The 17,288-nt window shown below is 47.0% G+C and overlaps 1 protein-coding gene across 4 annotated transcripts in view; it reads left to right on the plus strand.

Annotated features, from left to right (window-relative positions):
- The window catches only part of LHFPL2 (LHFPL tetraspan subfamily member 2), a 139,926-nt gene that overhangs the window by 68,103 nt on the left and 54,535 nt on the right, over positions 1–17,288 (plus strand). For all 4 annotated transcript variants that reach the window (XM_033086060.2, XM_033086059.1, XM_033086062.2 and 1 more), the window contains one exon: positions 2,747–2,799. The gene's annotated coding sequence lies outside the window, so the exon portion shown is untranslated. The remainder of the gene's footprint in view (positions 1–2,746; positions 2,800–17,288) is intronic.

The following is a 17,288-nucleotide window of genomic DNA, read 5'->3' on the forward strand; positions in this document are numbered from 1 at the left end:
CTTCTGGTGCTGGGGGCAGCAGAGCTGGAAGCAGCACTGCAGATGGGTTTTCACAAGAACAGAGCAGATAGGGAGTATCAGTTCCCTTTTCTCCTGGCCACACTGCTTTGGATGCAGTCCAGGACATGACTATCTTTCTGGTCTTATAAAGCCCACCAACAGCCCCAGTTCATTCCTCTCAGGACTTCTTTCAGTCATCTCTCCACCCAGACTATATTTGTGCTTGGGATTGCTCTGACCCATGTACACGATCTTTACACTTAGCTTTGTTGAGCTTGATGCACAGGTCCCCCTCTCAAGCCTGTCAAGTTCCCTGTGGATGTCATCCCTTCCCTCCCATGTCCTGACCACACACAGGCTGGTGTCATCACCAAACTGCTGAAGGTGTGCTCAGTCCCACTGTCCATGTCCCTGACAAAGATGTTAGATAGTAGTTACCCCAAACCACATCTGAGGAGCACCACCAGCACTGCTTTCCACTTGGACATGAGTTGTTGACTGCAACTCTTGGACTGCAACCATCCAGCCAATTCCTTATCCACTGAGTGGTCCATCTGTCAAATCCATTTCTCTCCCATCTAGGGACAAGGACCATGTCAGATGTTTTGCACAAGTCCGAGTACATGAAATAAGTTGCTCTTCCCTCATCTACAACTCTGTAGTCCCATCGTAGAAGACCAGATTAATCAGGCATAATTTGTGAAACCATATTGGCTGTCGCCAGTCACCTCCTTATTTTCCATGTGACTTAGCATAGTTTCCAGGAGGATCTGCTTCATTGTCTTGGCGGGCACAGAGGTGAGAATGAGTGGCTTGTAGTCTTATTCTTCTTCCCCTTTAAAAAAACTTGAGGTTATAATTCCCCTTTTTCAGTCAATGAGAACTTCACCAGACTGTCATAACTTCTGAAATGTGGTGGATAATGGCCTGTTTCCTCAGAATGAATCTCATCAGGTCCCATGGACTTTTGCACCATTACATCCCATGGACTTGTGCACCCTCTGTTCCTGAGGATGGTTGCAAACCTGATCTTGTCCTACAGTGGGTGGTTTCTCTCTCAGCCTTTCCTCAGAAGAAAAATACTCCAATCCCCTAACCGTAACTGCAGTCTGTAGCTTCCTCACAAGTTGAAATGGATATTTATCTTTTTTCTCTTCTATGCAGTGATATGACATGGGAAATGGGCATGAAGCTCTGTTTTCTAGCTATCAGGAAAAGATTCTTCACTCTGAGGGTGGTTGGGCACTGGAACAGGCTCTCCAGAGAAGTGGTCACAGCACCAAGCCTGATAGCATTGAAGAAATGTTTGAGCAATGCTCTCAGGCATATGGAGTGATTTTGGGGATTATCATGTGCAGAGCCAAGAGTTGGACCCTGCTTGTGGGTTCCTTCCAACTCAGGATATTCTGTGATCCTATGATGATTTTCTTAGTCCTTCCCTGGACCCTCTCCAGTCTTTCTTAGCCTTCTGCAATTTGAGCAGTGTAGCTTGGAGCACTTGCCAGTGAAAATGGAGGCAAAAAAGTCATAGAGTACTTCAGCCTTCTGCATGTCCGGGGTAACCACACCTCCTGTTACCTTCCAGAGAGGGACTACTTTTTCCCATCTTACTTTTATCACCAGCATATCCATAGAAGCTTTTCTTGTTGTCCTTGATATCTCTGGTGAGGTTTAATTCTATCAGGGCTTTAGCTTTCCTAGCCTTAGGCCTGGCTTCTCAGACATTCTCTCTGTATTCCTTCCAGGCTACCTGTGCTTGCTTCTGCCCTTTGCTTTATGTTTCTCCATGACCTCTTTGTTCATCCATGCAGGCCTGGCATTTCTACCTGATTTCCTTGTTGTTCGGATGCACTGTCCCTCAGCTTGAAGGACGTCCTTGAAGATTAGTGAATTTTCTTGGGCCCTTCTCTCATTCAGGGATTTATCCCATGGTTACTTCACCAAACAGATCCCTGAGGAGGCTGAACTCTACTCTCCTGAAGTCTGGGATTTGTGCATTTTCTTAGTGCCTTCATGGTTGGAGTGATGTCTAGATTGCTGAATTTCTAGCCAAGCAGAAGTGGCATGGTAGTGAAATGTTACCCATGTGCATATACAGTAATTTCACGACCATAAGGCACACGGGACTATAAGGCGCACCCCCCGGGAGTTGGCAAAATTCGCAACTTTGTAGATCAGAGAAGGTGCACCGGACTATAAGGCGCACTATTTTTTTGCAGCGAGGCTCCGCCCCCAGCTCCCCCTGCGCGGTTGCTGGCCGAGGCCCCAGCCTGGCAGCCATTGGCCCCTGGGCCCGCCTGTACCGGGCAGGGGCGGTGCCGCGAGCCACCGGGCCCCACTGGACCCGGAGGGGGGTGGTGCCCCGGGCCCCCTGGCCCACCTTCACCCACAGCCGTGTGCCCCCAGGCCCGCCTCCACCTGGCAGGGGAGGTGCCATGGGCCCCCAGGCCTGCCTCCACCTGGCTGCCGTGGCACTTCCGGCTTCCCCCACGGCTCACAGCTCACACTTCTGGTTTGGCAAATTTCACAACTTTGTGCATCATATAAGGCGCACCGGACTATAAGGCACACTTCCGGGTTCGAGGGAAAATTTTAGTCAAAAGGGTGCGCCTTACAGTCGTGAAATTACTGTAATCTCTTAGAAGCAACATTTTTACCATTCCAGCCACCAATACTTATTATTAATGTTGTTTTGATACTTTTGGCTCTGTACCTTTCTTACATTTTGCGTCAATTATTTCTCTAGGTATTACCAGTCATTTGAAGCGGTTGACTAAGACCTAAGGATTTGGAACAGAGGTGAGTAAATGAAATTCTGGTTATATTTTCTGTGTTTTCACATGCTGTCTAACTCTGAAATTTTACTACTGTATGAAGGAACAAAGACGTTCAGTAGTTTATACCTTTTGAATATTTTCTTCTGAGCACCAAGTTCCTGTTCAGAGCAGACAATTTTTTTAAACAGAGGTTTTAAGGAGAGGAGGACGTAGTCTCATTGACTTCTCTTGAAAAGTGAAACCTCTCCTCATATCACCCTGACTTTGGAAAAATTTTTATGTAACAGTTCAGCCTCTGCTTACTGAAGTGGTAACTTGACCCATTATATTAAAATAATGATGCCTGAATTGGCTTTTCAGAATAAGGCAACTTCATAAATTTAGCAATTATAAAATGAGATATTGTTCTGGAATACATAATTATAGAATAAGTAAGTTAATAAATTACTGCAGGCTGATTTTTTTCATTCAATAAACTGCAAACTTTGTTGTTTTAACTCCCCCTCTGCAAACTGTGGTATCCTTTGTAAAGTCAAATTATTTTCCTGATCCCCTATGCTTGTTGCTGATTCTTTGCACTGTGTGTGCCAAATGTATATCATTTTGACTAGAGAAGAGTGCAAGAAGGATCTAGGGAAGAATTTTTAAAATTCAAAATAGTTCATTGTGATCTTTTTATAAATACATTATTTACACTTCCTTGTCTCTAGATGTAGGCTGTCAAAGAGAGCCTTTTAAATGCACAAATAAAATCAGTGTTACTTGTACTTAATAACTGTAGAACAGAAGCGAATCATTGAATCATTAAGATGGGAAAAGATTTCCAAGATCATTGAATCCCACCCTTGGTCAAATATCAGCTAAGGACACAAAGTGCCACATCCAGTTGTTTCTTAAACACTTTTAAGGATGGTGACACTACCATGTCCCTGTGGAACCCATTCCAATGCTTAACCATCTTAAGTGAAAAAATCCTTCCTGATGTCCAACCCGAACCTTCTCTTGGTGCAGTTTGAAACCGTTTCCTCTTGCCCTATCACTGGCTATCTGGGAAAAGAGACCAGTGGAAGAAGAGTAAAATAAATACTTCCAAAGAGCAGCTGTATTTTCTTGCAAAGAGATAGTTGCTAGGAGTACTGTAATGTTTCTAGTTCCCTGGTTTCCATGGCAGAGCCAATTTACGTGAAATAGGTCATATTTAAGGGATTTTCTTTGATGTCAATGCTGTTGGCAGCACATTGTTTTGAACCTATGTGTTTTGTTCCATGTGTTAACTTTGATGACCAATGCAGTGAGAAACCTTTGCCTTGGTTTTTTGGTTTTGGGTTTTTTTTTTTGCTTTAATGGCCTCTGAAAAATATGTTTGCTTCTAATTTCAAAAATTAGTGTTTAGTTACAACTCTGATGGACTCTATCAGTTTAGAATATCTGCATTCATGTAGGTCTGTATTTACTACAACCTCTCTATTTCTGCTAGTATTTTACTAGAAAAAGTAGATAAGTGAATTTAAAGTTTGTCAGTTAGTTATGGATGATTCTTTTCTGCCTACATTTTAATCTGCCCCTGTGCTCCCATACGTTACTGCCTGACAACTATCAGGGCTAAACTACTATATCTGTGTTATCATCAGTGCATTATATGAATGAAAGCATTATAGACAGTTCATCTATCTTTATTCAGCAAAAAATACAGGTATTCTTCTTTTCAAGTTTGATGCCATTTAAAAATGTGGCACTTAAGAATTAAAGAGATTCTTATTAAATTAGAATTGCTTTTTGGATAGTGTTACAGATAATATAACTTAATTCATAACAGTGCCTTCAGACCAGCTAAGGGGGTGGGGGTGGCCTACGACGCTTAAGAACAGAACAGAAGCACTAGTTTGTGCATTAATAACCAAACTTAAAAAACAGCTTGAGCTGTTAGCAGCAGCGGGTGGGTAGCCAGTGTACAGGGTTAAGTGTAGCAGTGATGATAAAATTGCACAATTGATAAGATTAGTTGTGTGAAGATCTAATATGTTGAAATGAAAATTGAAATTAGAACTTTTCCTTCATTAAAAAATATCTAAGTAATATTGTCTCTCTAGAGCGCAGCAAAGTAGAATTGTCTGCATTTTATTCAAAGGCATTGCATAATTTGTCTTGGGGAAACATTTGAAAATAGTTAAGCACTTATTTGCATAAAAATCTTCAGTTATAGCAAAATAATAAGATTATAACTGGAAGCAATAAATAAAAAACAAAGATAGAACTTTAAAGGATTAAATTACCTTCTGCTAATGTCTTAATAAAATCTTTGCTTACTCAAAGCATTCACATAGTTCCTCACTTGTGTGTGCTCCTTTTCTTGCAATACAAGTAGGATAGAAGTTTGTTATGCCTTTTCTAATTAACATGATGGATAGACTCTGAAATTGTATTAGGCAAGAAAGCACCAGTTGTTTTTGTTTAGCCAAGAAATGATTGCTTGGTGCGGGGGTGCTAAGATCTTCCAGGATCTCACATCATAGCTGATGGTTATCCACACTACAGTGAGATGACTCAGGAAAAACAGATGCTGTGCTAGATGCTGCTGCTAGACATCTCTGGAAAACAGCAGGTGTTAATGTGCTTGGAGAGTGCTAGCTTCAAAACTCTGATGGGTCATAGTGAGATCATTGAAGATGTGAAGACTTGATCCTCTCTTATAATAGCTGAAGTTTCACCAGCCACTTGCAGGTATTTTTGGCAGAGATTGATACCAAGGTGCAGTTCTTGGACCATGGACTTCTGTCATTGCAACTACAGTAATTTCACGAATACAAGCCGCACCAATTTGACCAAAATTTTGGTGGAAACCCGGAAGTGCGGCTAATATTCCGGGGCGGCTAATCTATTAACAAAATTCTAAAAGCTGCCAACACGGAAGTGAGAGCCCGCGGCAGCCCCAAGCCAAGCTGGAGCCCGGCCGGCCCCGGCAGAGGTGGGAAAGCCTGGCAGAGGCGGGGCCAGCAGTGTGGGGGCGGGCGGCAGAGCCTGAGCCAGCAGGGCGGGGCAGGGAGGGCGGCAGAGCCTGAGCCAGCATGCGGGGGAGCCCGGGAGAACTGGGGCTAGCAGTGCAGGGGAGCATGGCAGAAGCAGGAAGGCCGGCGGGTGGGGCTGCCTGGCAGCGGGGGAAGCCCAGCAAAATGGGGGCCAGCAGCGTGGGGGAGCCCGGCGGTGCGGGGGCCTGCAGTGCCGGCCAGGGCGAGGAAACGCGGCGGCGGTGCAGACGGGAGGGGGCGGCCGGCGAGCCTGGTGGCGGCGGCGGCGGCAGCCCTGCCGGCGGGGCGAGCCGAAGCGTCGCTCGCCGAAGCGCCGCGCGGCGAGCCGAAGCGGCGCTCGCCGAAGCGGCGCTCGCCGAAGCGCCGCGCGGCGAGCCGAAGCGGCGCTCGCCGAAGCGGCGCTCGCCGAAGCGGCGCTCGCCGAAGCGCCGCGCGGCGAGCCGAAGCGGCGCTCGCCGAAGCGGCGCTCGCCGAAGCGGCGCTCGCCGAAGCGCCGCGCGGCGAGCCGAAGCGGCGCTCGCCGAAGCGGCGCTCGCCGAAGCGGCGCTCGCCGAAGCGCCGCGCGGCGAGCCGAAGCGGCGCTCGCCGAAGCGGCGCTCGCCGAAGCGGCGTTCGCCGAAGCGCGCGAGCCGAAGCGCCGTTCGCCGAAGCGCGCGAGCCGAAGCGGCGCGAGCCGAAGCGCCGCGCGGCGAGCCGAAGCGGCGCGAGCCGAAGCGCCGCGCGGCGAGCCGAAGCGCCGTTCGCCGAAGCGCGCTCGCCGAAGCGGCGCTCGCCGAAGCGCGCGAGCCGAAGCGGCGCTCGCCGAACCGCCGTTCGCCGAAGCGGCGCTCGCCGAAGCGCCGCGCGGCGAGCCGAAGCGGCGCTCGCCGAAGCGGCGCTCGCCGAAGCGCCGTTCGCCGAAGCGGCGCTCGCCGAAGCGCCGCGCGGCGAGCCGAAGCGGCGCTCGCCGAAGCGCCGCTCGCGAAAGCGCCGCGGGGCGGGCGCGGCGCTCGCGAGGCGCGGCAGCGGGGCGAGCGAAAGCGGCAGCGGGGCGGGCGGCGAGCCCGGCGGCGGCAGCCCTGCCAGCCGGGCGAGCGAACGCGGCAGGGGGGCGGTGCTGACGGGAGAGGGGGGCCAGCGAGCCCGGCGGCGGCGGCAGCACCACCCGGCCAGCCCCGCCGAGCCGTGGCGCTGAGCTGGGCCACCCGGCCCCGTCGGCAACCATGAGCGGGCCGAGCCTGCCTGGCCCCGCCCCGAGCCAGTAAAGCCCGCTATGCCGCGATCCTGTTACTAATTGGCCAATTTGTGAAAGCTGCGCACGGATTCTCGCGACGAACGAAAGTGCGGCTAATATTCGGGGTGCGGCTTATCTATTGACAAAGACAGCAACATTGTCGAGGCACCGGGGGTGCGGCTTATAATCCGTGCGGCTTGTATTCGTGAAACTACTGTACTCTGGAACCTACCAGCTGATGTGACATATATTCTTCTTTGTTACTTGAAAAGAAATGTTTTCATTAGATAATCCTGTTTCTCTTCAGGTAATACGCTTACCTAACTTCCCTAGATAGAATCTTTGGTGGGCTTTTGCTTTGGGAACAATTGGGAGTAATCAAGATGAAGAAAAGCAAGCAGTCTTTCTTCAGGTCTTTCCTTGTGATGTGATAACCATCAATCAGAGTAAAAAAAGCTGTAGTTTGCTCAAGATACAGTAATTTCACGAATACAAGCTGCACCAATTTGACTAAGATTTTGCTCCTAAACCGGAAATGCGGCTAATACTCAGGAGCAGCTAATATGTGAATAATTTTCTGACATTTGCAACCTCAGAAGTGCCAGCCAGAGTGCCGAGCCGAGCTGCTGCAAAGCCGGCATTTTGCGATTGTTACAAATTGTTACTCTGTTGTACCGCGGGTGGAGCATGGGGGGGCGGGGAGAGAGGAGGGAGAGCTCTTTCCTTCCCTCCTCTGCTGCAGCCTGGGGGAGAGACGGGGGGGCCCCACGCCGCCATTGGTGCGGCTCTGGGAGGCGGCGGGGGACCCGCGCCGCCATTGCCGCAGCCCGGGGAGGAGGGGGGGACCTGGGCCGCCACTGCCGCGGCTCTGGGAGGCGGCGGGGGACCCGCGCCACCACTGCCGCGGCTCGGGGAGGTGGCAGGGGGCTCCGTCCCCGCCCACCGCTGTGGGAGTGGGGGGGGCTCCGTCCCTGCCTGCCACCACAGGGCAGCGCTGGGCCGTGGTGACCGAGCCCAGTGGCAACGGCGGCTGGCCCCCAGTGGCCCCGCTGAGTGGCAGCGCCAGGCTGGGCTACCTGGCCCCGTCGGCAGCCCCGAGCGGGCCGAGCCTGCACAGCCCGAGCTGAGCCAGTAAACCCCGCCCTGCCGCCGTTCTGTTACTATTTGGCAACTTTGTTGCATGCGGGTCCTCACTGCGAACGACAGAGCGGCTTATACTCGGGTGCGGCTTATTTATGTACAAAAAACGATATATTTGCCAACACCCAGAGATGCGGCTTATATTCAGTACGGCTTGTATTCGTGAATTTACTGTATTCTAATTGTCATCTGTGTGCTGAAGTTTGTGTGATGGTATTTTGTGACTTCAGGAGTTATATTTTGTGTTTCTGATTAAGTCCTGCCGTATCTTAAGCCTGAAGTGGAAAACTTGTTTGAAGTGACTGAAGGGTCTCTTTCTTTGTTTTCAAATCTGCATAGTTAACAGCAGAATACACATGTGGAGAGGGAGTTGATTTTGGGGATTTGTATATGGTTTGGGATATACAGTTCTGTTTATGACAATGCAGTTTTGTACTATGTACATAACAGCACAGGGACAGAATGGGTTTTTACTTTTAGGAGGAAAAAATAGAGATGTGACCAGTGTTGCTGTATTTATTTGGATCTATTAATAGCCAGATTAAATAGGAAGCTATACTACTTTTCCTCTTTGAACCATCTCCTTTCTATGTCTGTGCTTTGCCTTTTTTATTTTTCATGGAGTTCATCTTGGTTTACTTCTTTGGAGAACTTTAAGATGATCTAAAAGTATTCCCAAATTGCACCACTTTATTTAATAGAAACAAAAAAAAAGTGTATTTTTTTCAGTTTTGCTTCCTTTAGTCTGTCATTATAGGGGAGAAAGGACATGTTACTGAGTCAGAAAAATATTATCATTTGAAGTTCTTTCCTTCAGAAGGCACTGGGAACTTTCAGGTGGTGTAAACCACTTTGAACTGATAATTTGCTTATGGAGTAGCAAATACAATGGTTCATTTTCATGTTATTGTTTCTGGAACCTAATGCAGTTCTTGACATGGAGATGCCATACCACAAGCAGTGAGTAAATAGCAATTGCTGCTGTGTGAAGAAGTATGATCTAGTGCATAGAGCTGCCTGTCCCAGCTCCTGCGTTTGACTTTTGCCTCTGTTACTAACCTGCTTAATGATATTAGGAAAGGCAATGAATTTCTTACTCCTCTTGTCAATTTAGATTGCAAGGCCTTTTGCCTATGTATTGAGCCTCAGTTCATGTCACTGTGCTTTGGTGCCCTGTGGAGTCCTTAATTTGCTATAGTATTACAGTTTTTCCTTGCAGAGTTTCTCATTACCTCTCAGACACTCACTATATTATGTGAAATCTTGAGGACACTTGAATATTTATTCTACAAGAAGAGAGCTAGTAATACTTTCCAGAGCATGGTTTAATATTGCATTTGGTCTTGTGCAGCTGCAGGCTGATGCCAAAAGGAATACTTCAGCCTGTTCTTTCCCTCTCTTACATCAACCCCCAGTCCCAAGGTGAGTTCAAGGTAAGCAGCTGATTCAGGAAAAAAAAAAACCCTAACTGCCTGGGAAGTAAAACTAAATCAGGAAATTATGTGACCTGGCTTGTCCTGTGTGGTTGAGAAATTAATGGATGCAGCAAAAGGGACAAAGACACTATAAACAGCTGGAAGCAGATGGGGAGAGTGATACTGTTTCTTTCAGCAACAGGTAATAAATATACCAGATGAGACATCGCATGGAAACCTAGGCTTATTAAGAGTTGCATTTTACAACCATATTTTGAACACAAGAGAAGAGTGTCTTGCAGTGAAGGTGACAGCCCAGCCACAGTTTATGTCTGTTGCTGTTACTGGGTGTTCTTCACTGGGTGTATTTTTTTCTAATACAACTCTTTAATTGTTTTTTTTTTTCCTAAAGTAACAGTTATCTTTGTTATCCACATTACAGTTTCAAGGCATATTTCTGATGCCTAATTATAACCTTATATTTAATTTTAATTTAAACTGAAGTCCACTTAACCCTGCAAATTGGGTGGCAGGAGCTGCTCTTCATGTGATAGTTCATACTTATATTCATAATTTCCCCTGTAAACTCTGTCAAGAAACTTGATTTGTCCTTGAAAATTACGTGTGTAATTGGAGTTGACTCTATGAAGGGCATTTTTTACTCAATGCCCTTTCTCTTAAAAATGTATACAAGAGATTAGATTGGTTTCTTTGATCTTGCTTTCTTTGTGAGCCTCATGTAATAAGATCTTGTGTTGAAGGACCTGTCTTCCCCAGTCACTGTAAGTTTCCATGAAACAAAAAAAGGAATGAACAAGACTGAGGAAGAGAGACATGAAATATTAATATGATATTGGAAAATGTAGTGACTAATGTTAATTGAGAAGCCTTTACACATGCTTGTGAGGACATGAATGTTTGCTGTCAGTTGCATTCATGGGTGAGGTGCTGAGTGAATTCAGCTGAGCAGGAGTAACAGCAGTTCAGCAGCAAAAAAGGCAAGTGTGCCTCTGAGAATGCTGCAGCCCAGCAGGGACCCTGGCTCTCAAGCAGTCTGTGAAACTGACCTAGCCAGTGATGTTGCTGAAATTTCACATCTGTTATTTCTTACTGCCCACTTCTTTGGCAATGGCCAGTCTTCATTTTTTCCATTATAGGCAGCTGCTGGAACTAGAAAGAGCTTGAGCTCATTTTCAGATGTGCTAAATACACTATGTTTTACCTTTCTTCCCTCCCCCACCCCCCTTTCTTCTACCACATACTGCAGCATACTGACTTTGTTTCCAGAGTGCAGGATCTGTGAGATGTATACTCAATATGTGTCTGAAGATAAGCAGATCTGTTACTCTTGTGTATGTAAATATTTTTTTAAAAACGGGGTCATCACAAAGTCCTGGAGAAGCAATGTTCTTAAGAAGAAACTGTGAGTGAAAGGAGAAATCTATATATATTGTGTCAGGACTCACCAACATTATCATTGAAACCTGCTTTCAACCCTGGCTGACTAGACTTAGTTTATGAAGAAAGTAAGTGCACAGAGCTCAGTGCTGGAGCCAAGTACTTTATTACCAACTAGAGCTGAACTGCTTGAAATAAAGAATTCCTTTTGCATTTCTTGAGGCCATCTTACCATTTTTCTTCAATGTCCCCCAGAGGAATTCTCTTACATCCTTGTGGCCCTTTCTAGCTTAAACAATTGGAGCTGTTAGATTACTTCCCAAAGCTACTATAAGTGGAGGAAGGTGTTACAGCCTCTAAGCAAGCTGGAAAATAACCTGTTGATGGCTGTTCAAATTTGTGCTTCTAAAATTGTGGAATTGAAGTGTAAGAATACAATGTGTTTTCCCCCAGTAATTTATACAGGCAGACCATGGAAAAAGCATTCAATGATAGTTACAAACTGAGAACTGACCAGCCCGATGAGCAAAGGTTGCTGGCTGAACTTGTTACAAATACCAGGGAACCACCAGATTTCATTCATTAATTTTTAAATTGGCATGAGATGATTGAGATGTGACTTAATCAAGGACATCTACCAGTATATGCAGTAAGGCATCCCTGACAGTTGAGTGTTGTGGCCTGATCGTGCTGCTGCAGTTCTGCATAGTGACAGTGCTTCTCTCAGAGGAGTACTCACACATCCCTGCTAGGTGCAGAAGGACTTGAGACAAGGACTATACAGCAGTGAGAGAGTATTACCAACTTTTAGTGAATGGAGGAGAGGAATGGATGGGAGGGGATGACGTAACATACCTGACCCAAAGGTGGGTCAATCTTATGCTGTATATGCCTCCTAGAGTACTTCTGAATGTCCATGAAAAATGCCTTTAAAATAAAGTACAGTAATTTCACGACTATAAGGCGCACCCTTTTGACTAAAATTTTCCCCTGAACCCGGAAGTGCGCCTTATAGTCCGGTGCACCTTATCTGATGTGCAAAGTTCGGAAATTTGCAAACCCGGAAGTGAGAGCTGCGAGCCGCGGGGCGAGCCGGCAGGGCCGCGGCTGCTGGGTGGAGGCGGGGCCACGGGGCTGCAGCTACCGGCTGGAGGCGGGGCCGAAGGGCCGGGACTGCCGGGTGCCCACGGGGCCAGGACTGCCGGCTGCCTGCGGGGCCGGAGCTGTTGACTGGAGGCGGGGCCGCCGGACCGGGGCCGCCGGGTGGAGGCGAGGCTGGGGCTGCTGGGTGCCTTCGGGACCGGGGCTTCCGGGTGCCTGCGGGGCCGCGGGACCGGGGCTGCTGGGTGCCCGCGGGACAGGGGCTGCTGGGTGCCTGCGGGGCCGGGGCTGCTGGGTGCCTGCAGGACCGGGGCTGCTGGGTGCCCGCGGGGCCATGGGACCGGGGCTGCTGGGTGCCCGCGGGGCCATGTGACTGGGGCTGCTGGGTGCCTGCAGGACTGGGGTTGCTGGGCGCCTGCGGGACCGGGGCTGCTGGGTGCCCACGGGGCCGCGGCTTCCAGGTGCCTGGAGGACCGGGGCTGCTGGGTGCCCGCGGGGCCATGGGACCGGGGCTGCTGGGTGCCCGCGGGGCCGCACACCAGGGCTGCTGGATGCCCGTGGGGCCATGGGACCGGGGCTGCTGGGTGCCTGCAGGACTGGGGTTGCTGGGCGCCTGCGGGACCGGGGCTACTGGGTGCCCACGGGGCCGCAGCTTCCAGGTGCCTGCCTGACCAGGGCTGCTGGGTGCCCGCGGGCCCGCACACCGGGGCTTCCAGGTGCCTGCGGGACCGGGGCTGCTGGGTGCCCGCGGGGCTGCGGGACAGGGGCTTCCAGGTGCCTGTGGGACCGGGGCTGCTGGGTGCCCGCGGGGCTGCGGGACCGGGGCTTCCAGGTGCCTGTGGGGCCACGGGACCGGGGCTTCCGGATGCCTGCGGGACCGGGACTGCTGGGTGCCCGCGGGGCCACGGGATCGGGGCTGCTGGGTGCCTGCAGAACCGGGGCTTCCAGATGCCTGCAGGGCCACGGGGCCGAGGCTGCTGGGTGCCCGTGGGGCCGCGGGACTGGGGCTGCTGGTTGCTGGCAGCACCGGGGCTTCCAGGTGCCCACGGGGCCACGGGACAGGGGCTGCTGGGTGGAGGCAAGGCCGGGGCTTCCGGGTGCCCGCGGGACTGGGGCTGCTGGGTGCCTGCAGGGCTGCGGCCGCTGGGTGCCTGCGGGACCCGGGCCGCTGGATGCCTGCGGGGCTGCGAGGCCGGGGCTCCTGGCTGGAGGCGGGGTCGGGGTTGCTGGGTGGAGGCGGGGCCACGGTGCCACGGCAGCCAGATGGAGGCGGGGCCTCGTCCAGCAAACACGCGGGGGGAGCTGGGGGCGGGGCCTCGCTGCAAAAAAAAAAAGTGCGCCCTATAGTCCGGTGCGCCTTATCTGATCTACAAAGTTGCGAATTTTGCCAACTCCTGGGGGTGCGCCTTATAGTCCGGTGCGCCTTATGGTCGTGAAATTACTGTATTTTATTGTTTCTCGATATTAAATGTTATTCTGGTGAAATACAGTTAAAAACCCTGATAAAATTCTATGTTACTGTAATTGAAAAAAATTATTGTACTAATGTATGCTGATTGTTTTCTTTGATTTTTGCACTTTTTATATCTCTTTAAATCTGTTTTTTTTTCCCTAAAGCAAAATAGTTTTGTCTATTTGTAGGAGGTTGCCATTGTCCTTTACCAGATGGTTTTTTAATCCACTTTTTACAGAAATCATGCAGGAAGATAAATATTTTCATAAAGATTCTTTTGGGGTAAAATTTACTGCAGTAGACAGTGAAAAAAAATATCATCTCTAAAGATTTATGGATTTTATTAAATGAGGGAAAAATCATTCCCTGCAGATAATTTTTTTTCTTGCATTGGAAAACTTGAATCTGAGAAGAACAAAAAGAAATTCTATACTAGAGAGGTTGAAAACATCCCTTGAAATCCAACTAGTTTTCCAGATTGTGTTGAGCATATTTCTCTCTTGAAATTGGCTACTATTAGTCATACTTCTTCCTGAAACTGTCAAATCCATTAGAGACATGATACTAAAATACCCCTGCATGGGCATATGTAAATACAACATTATGTTTAATGCAATTAAAGCATTTTCTAGGTCTACTTCCCTGGCATTCTCATGGATGGTTATCAAGTTCTTTTTATTTGTTAGTGTATTTTTTTAATGATTGTTTTACTGGCAGCTGGAGGGACTCTTCCTCAGAGTTACCACTAGCACACTAAGGCTGTGTAATGTAGAGGGGATGCTGCTTTGTCTGCATGTGAACTAATCTAAATCTAATCTGAATCAAAAGAAAATGGACCAGATGCCATGAGAAGTCTTTATCCTACGTATTTTTACTTCTTTTAATGACCAGTCTATGTGTATAGTTCCTTCTTATTAAAAAGAAGTCAATGAATAGTAGTAGCACGCTAATTTGTGCTACATTTCAGCAAATTATTTCAAAAATTCATCACTTCCACTTTAGAATGGTGCTGAGCTAACAGTGATAAGATATGAATTAGGATTAGCTGTGCAGAATCATGTTTTTTAGTATGTTTTGTGACAGTCTGAAAGACTACTTGTTCTTTTTTGCAAATGTCTCTGGAGAGACAGCTCAAAACATTAAACCTACGGAAAGCCTGTCAGAAGGTTTGTGTGTTTCCAGATATTTGGGTATCCTTAGAATTATTGCATTGGCACACTTCTAATAATTTTACCTGTTAAAGCATCAAATAGCCCTACATATCATGAGTGACCTTCTAATGTTGCCTGAGTTCAATTCAAAATTACTTAATCATTATATATTTGAAGTGTATTGCAATCATCAGAGAAATTGTTTCTTTGCTGAGGTTATGAAATGTAGTAGTTGTGTGTAATTGTGATGGTCTAAGGAAACGTACAGAAAGCAGGGGCAAAGGGTTTTCAGATACATAGATCTTCTTCAGTAATACTGTGGAAAAGCAAAAAGTTTCTGCACTCACTTCTGAGTATCAAGTCTCAACTTCTATGTTAAAAACACTCCTGTTTTTAAATGTTGTCTTTGTGGAGTTTCACAAAGGTTGATGACAGCTAGAGGAACAGATTAAGAAATGGATGAATAGAAAGCAAAAGAGTTTAAAAAGTAAAAGCCAGTGGTTAGAGAGCAAAGAAACAAAGGTTAAAAGCTTAATTCTCTGTCTCCCACAAAGTAACTAACAGTTGTTCTTCCCACACACTATGATGGGAGCTGGTAAACTTTCAGGTGTCCAGTGTGAGGCACATACAGTGTTAGGCTGTTGCAGGAGCTTCTGAGGAACTTCTAAGAGTTGTGATGGTGTCACCTCAATTCAGCATCGTGCCCAGCTGCTTTGGGCTTAATACTAGGGCAGAGAGCACAGAGCAAAGCCACTTTTGAGGAGGGTTTTTTTAAGTCATACTTAAACTAGACTGTAGAAAGGACAATAAATAATTATTATCTGGTGCACTGCAAGAAAACCACAGGGCTCACTTACTTTCTCAGAGTGTAAGATGTTTCTGCTTAGATATCTGCAAAACTTACAACAAAGTTTTTATTCCTTTTCTTCTGTGGCTAATGATAGTGAGTATGTTACAGCTCCTGCTCTGCAAGCCTGTATTCACAATTGCTTAAATGTATGAAAATTCCTTTTGTGGGTGACAATCTGCTGTGAATATGAAGAGATGTTCTGAAGGGTGTGGAAAAGGGACCAAGACTGATACTGAGCTGGTTATTATTTTGTTCCATTTTCACTTTTTCTGAGGGAAGAAAAAAGTTGTTTCAGCTTAAAATACAAATAAGTGTTTTGCTTAAGCAAAGAGCTCAGATTCTTTGGCTGTTGCATTACTTGCCTTTTAAAAAAATGTTTTGAATCTAAACAAAGACTTTGATTCCATTTTTCCCCCTTCTTATTACACGCTAATCAAAAATTGTCAGCTTCATAATAGATAATGAAAAAATTCTGTTTACTCTGTGAATGAGTTCTTCAATCCGTCTTTGCCATGGCTTGTCATCCCTTTCACTGAGTTTTTGTATTTGATGACAAGAGAAATGGGGCAGTTTTTGTCCCCCTTTATGACTGCTGTTGTGACAGAGCTGATCAGTGCACTAAGCTCAGCCCACTTGGTGAGGCCGTCAGCTTCATCTGGGGCTTGTGCTTGTTCTCACAGTTCAGTAACTGAATTTTGGTGAGAGCCCTTGAGTAAGGTGCAGTCCATTTGTTCTGCTAACAGCCCAGCTGTGGATACATAAAATCCCCTTTCCCTGTTGCTCCTTGCAACAACAGGTTTAATTGTTACAGCCTCATAGGAACCAATTAGATTAACAGATGTTAAAAGGGAGCCAGTTTCAGGTCTTGGTGGGAAGCAGTAATTTGAGAAGCCTTGTGTAAGAGCTTGCTAACACCTAGGTGATGAGTGTCTGGGTTTGAGGCTGTGGGTGCCGTGAAAATTGCATCTTTTTTTTCCTGTTTGCTGAGGCCAGATGGGGATGTTTTTAAGAATAGCAACCAGAGCACATTCTTACTTATTTTAGCAAATGACAGCATATTCTAGAAGATCATCCTTGGTTTTGTTGCAAATTTCCCATACTCATTAAGCTCTGTTCATGTTCACTTGAATGTGTCTTGTGGAGAGAATTTATTTTGGGGTCTTTTTGGTTTTCCATATTAAATGGCAAGTTAGTTAAAATATGAAATATTGTAAGAATTTGATGTGACAGAGATCTGTTAGTTCATCTACTTAATCTGTTGCTGATTCAGAATTGCTTCCTGCTGGGTGCAACCTGAGAGAAGGTTTTAGTACTTCCCATGTTGGAAATGAGGGCAGAAGTGTTTTTTTTTCTCTTGTTCCTCTACTGACTTAAATTGTTTTGGTCTGTGCTGCAATAGCAGGATCTGCTCTCAACAGTGGTTCAGGTTTATAGATGTTCATGTGGATATTGAAAGGCAGTATGTTTATGGCTTTTCAAAAACTTCGTAAGAGTTTTGAGGGTATGCAGAGGAGTTGAATTTTAAAATATTTAAATATGTCTTCACTTGTGTGATTTCTCTCTCACTTTCTGATTTATAAAGTGTTGAATCTTACATACCCAGTTGTACCTTGAATAGCATCTGAATGGTTTTGAAATCATAGAACAGAGTAAGAGCTTTTAACAACCAAGGCCTAGTCAGTGTTACTTACTTACTGATACTACTCATTAATTTAATTTGGGTGGTCGAGGGAAAAATAACCCAACCATAAGATTTAACTTCAT

The sequence above is a fragment of the Catharus ustulatus genome, chromosome Z (assembly GCF_009819885.2).
Source record: "Catharus ustulatus isolate bCatUst1 chromosome Z, bCatUst1.pri.v2, whole genome shotgun sequence".
NCBI classification, from domain to species: Eukaryota; Metazoa; Chordata; class Aves; order Passeriformes; family Turdidae; genus Catharus; species Catharus ustulatus.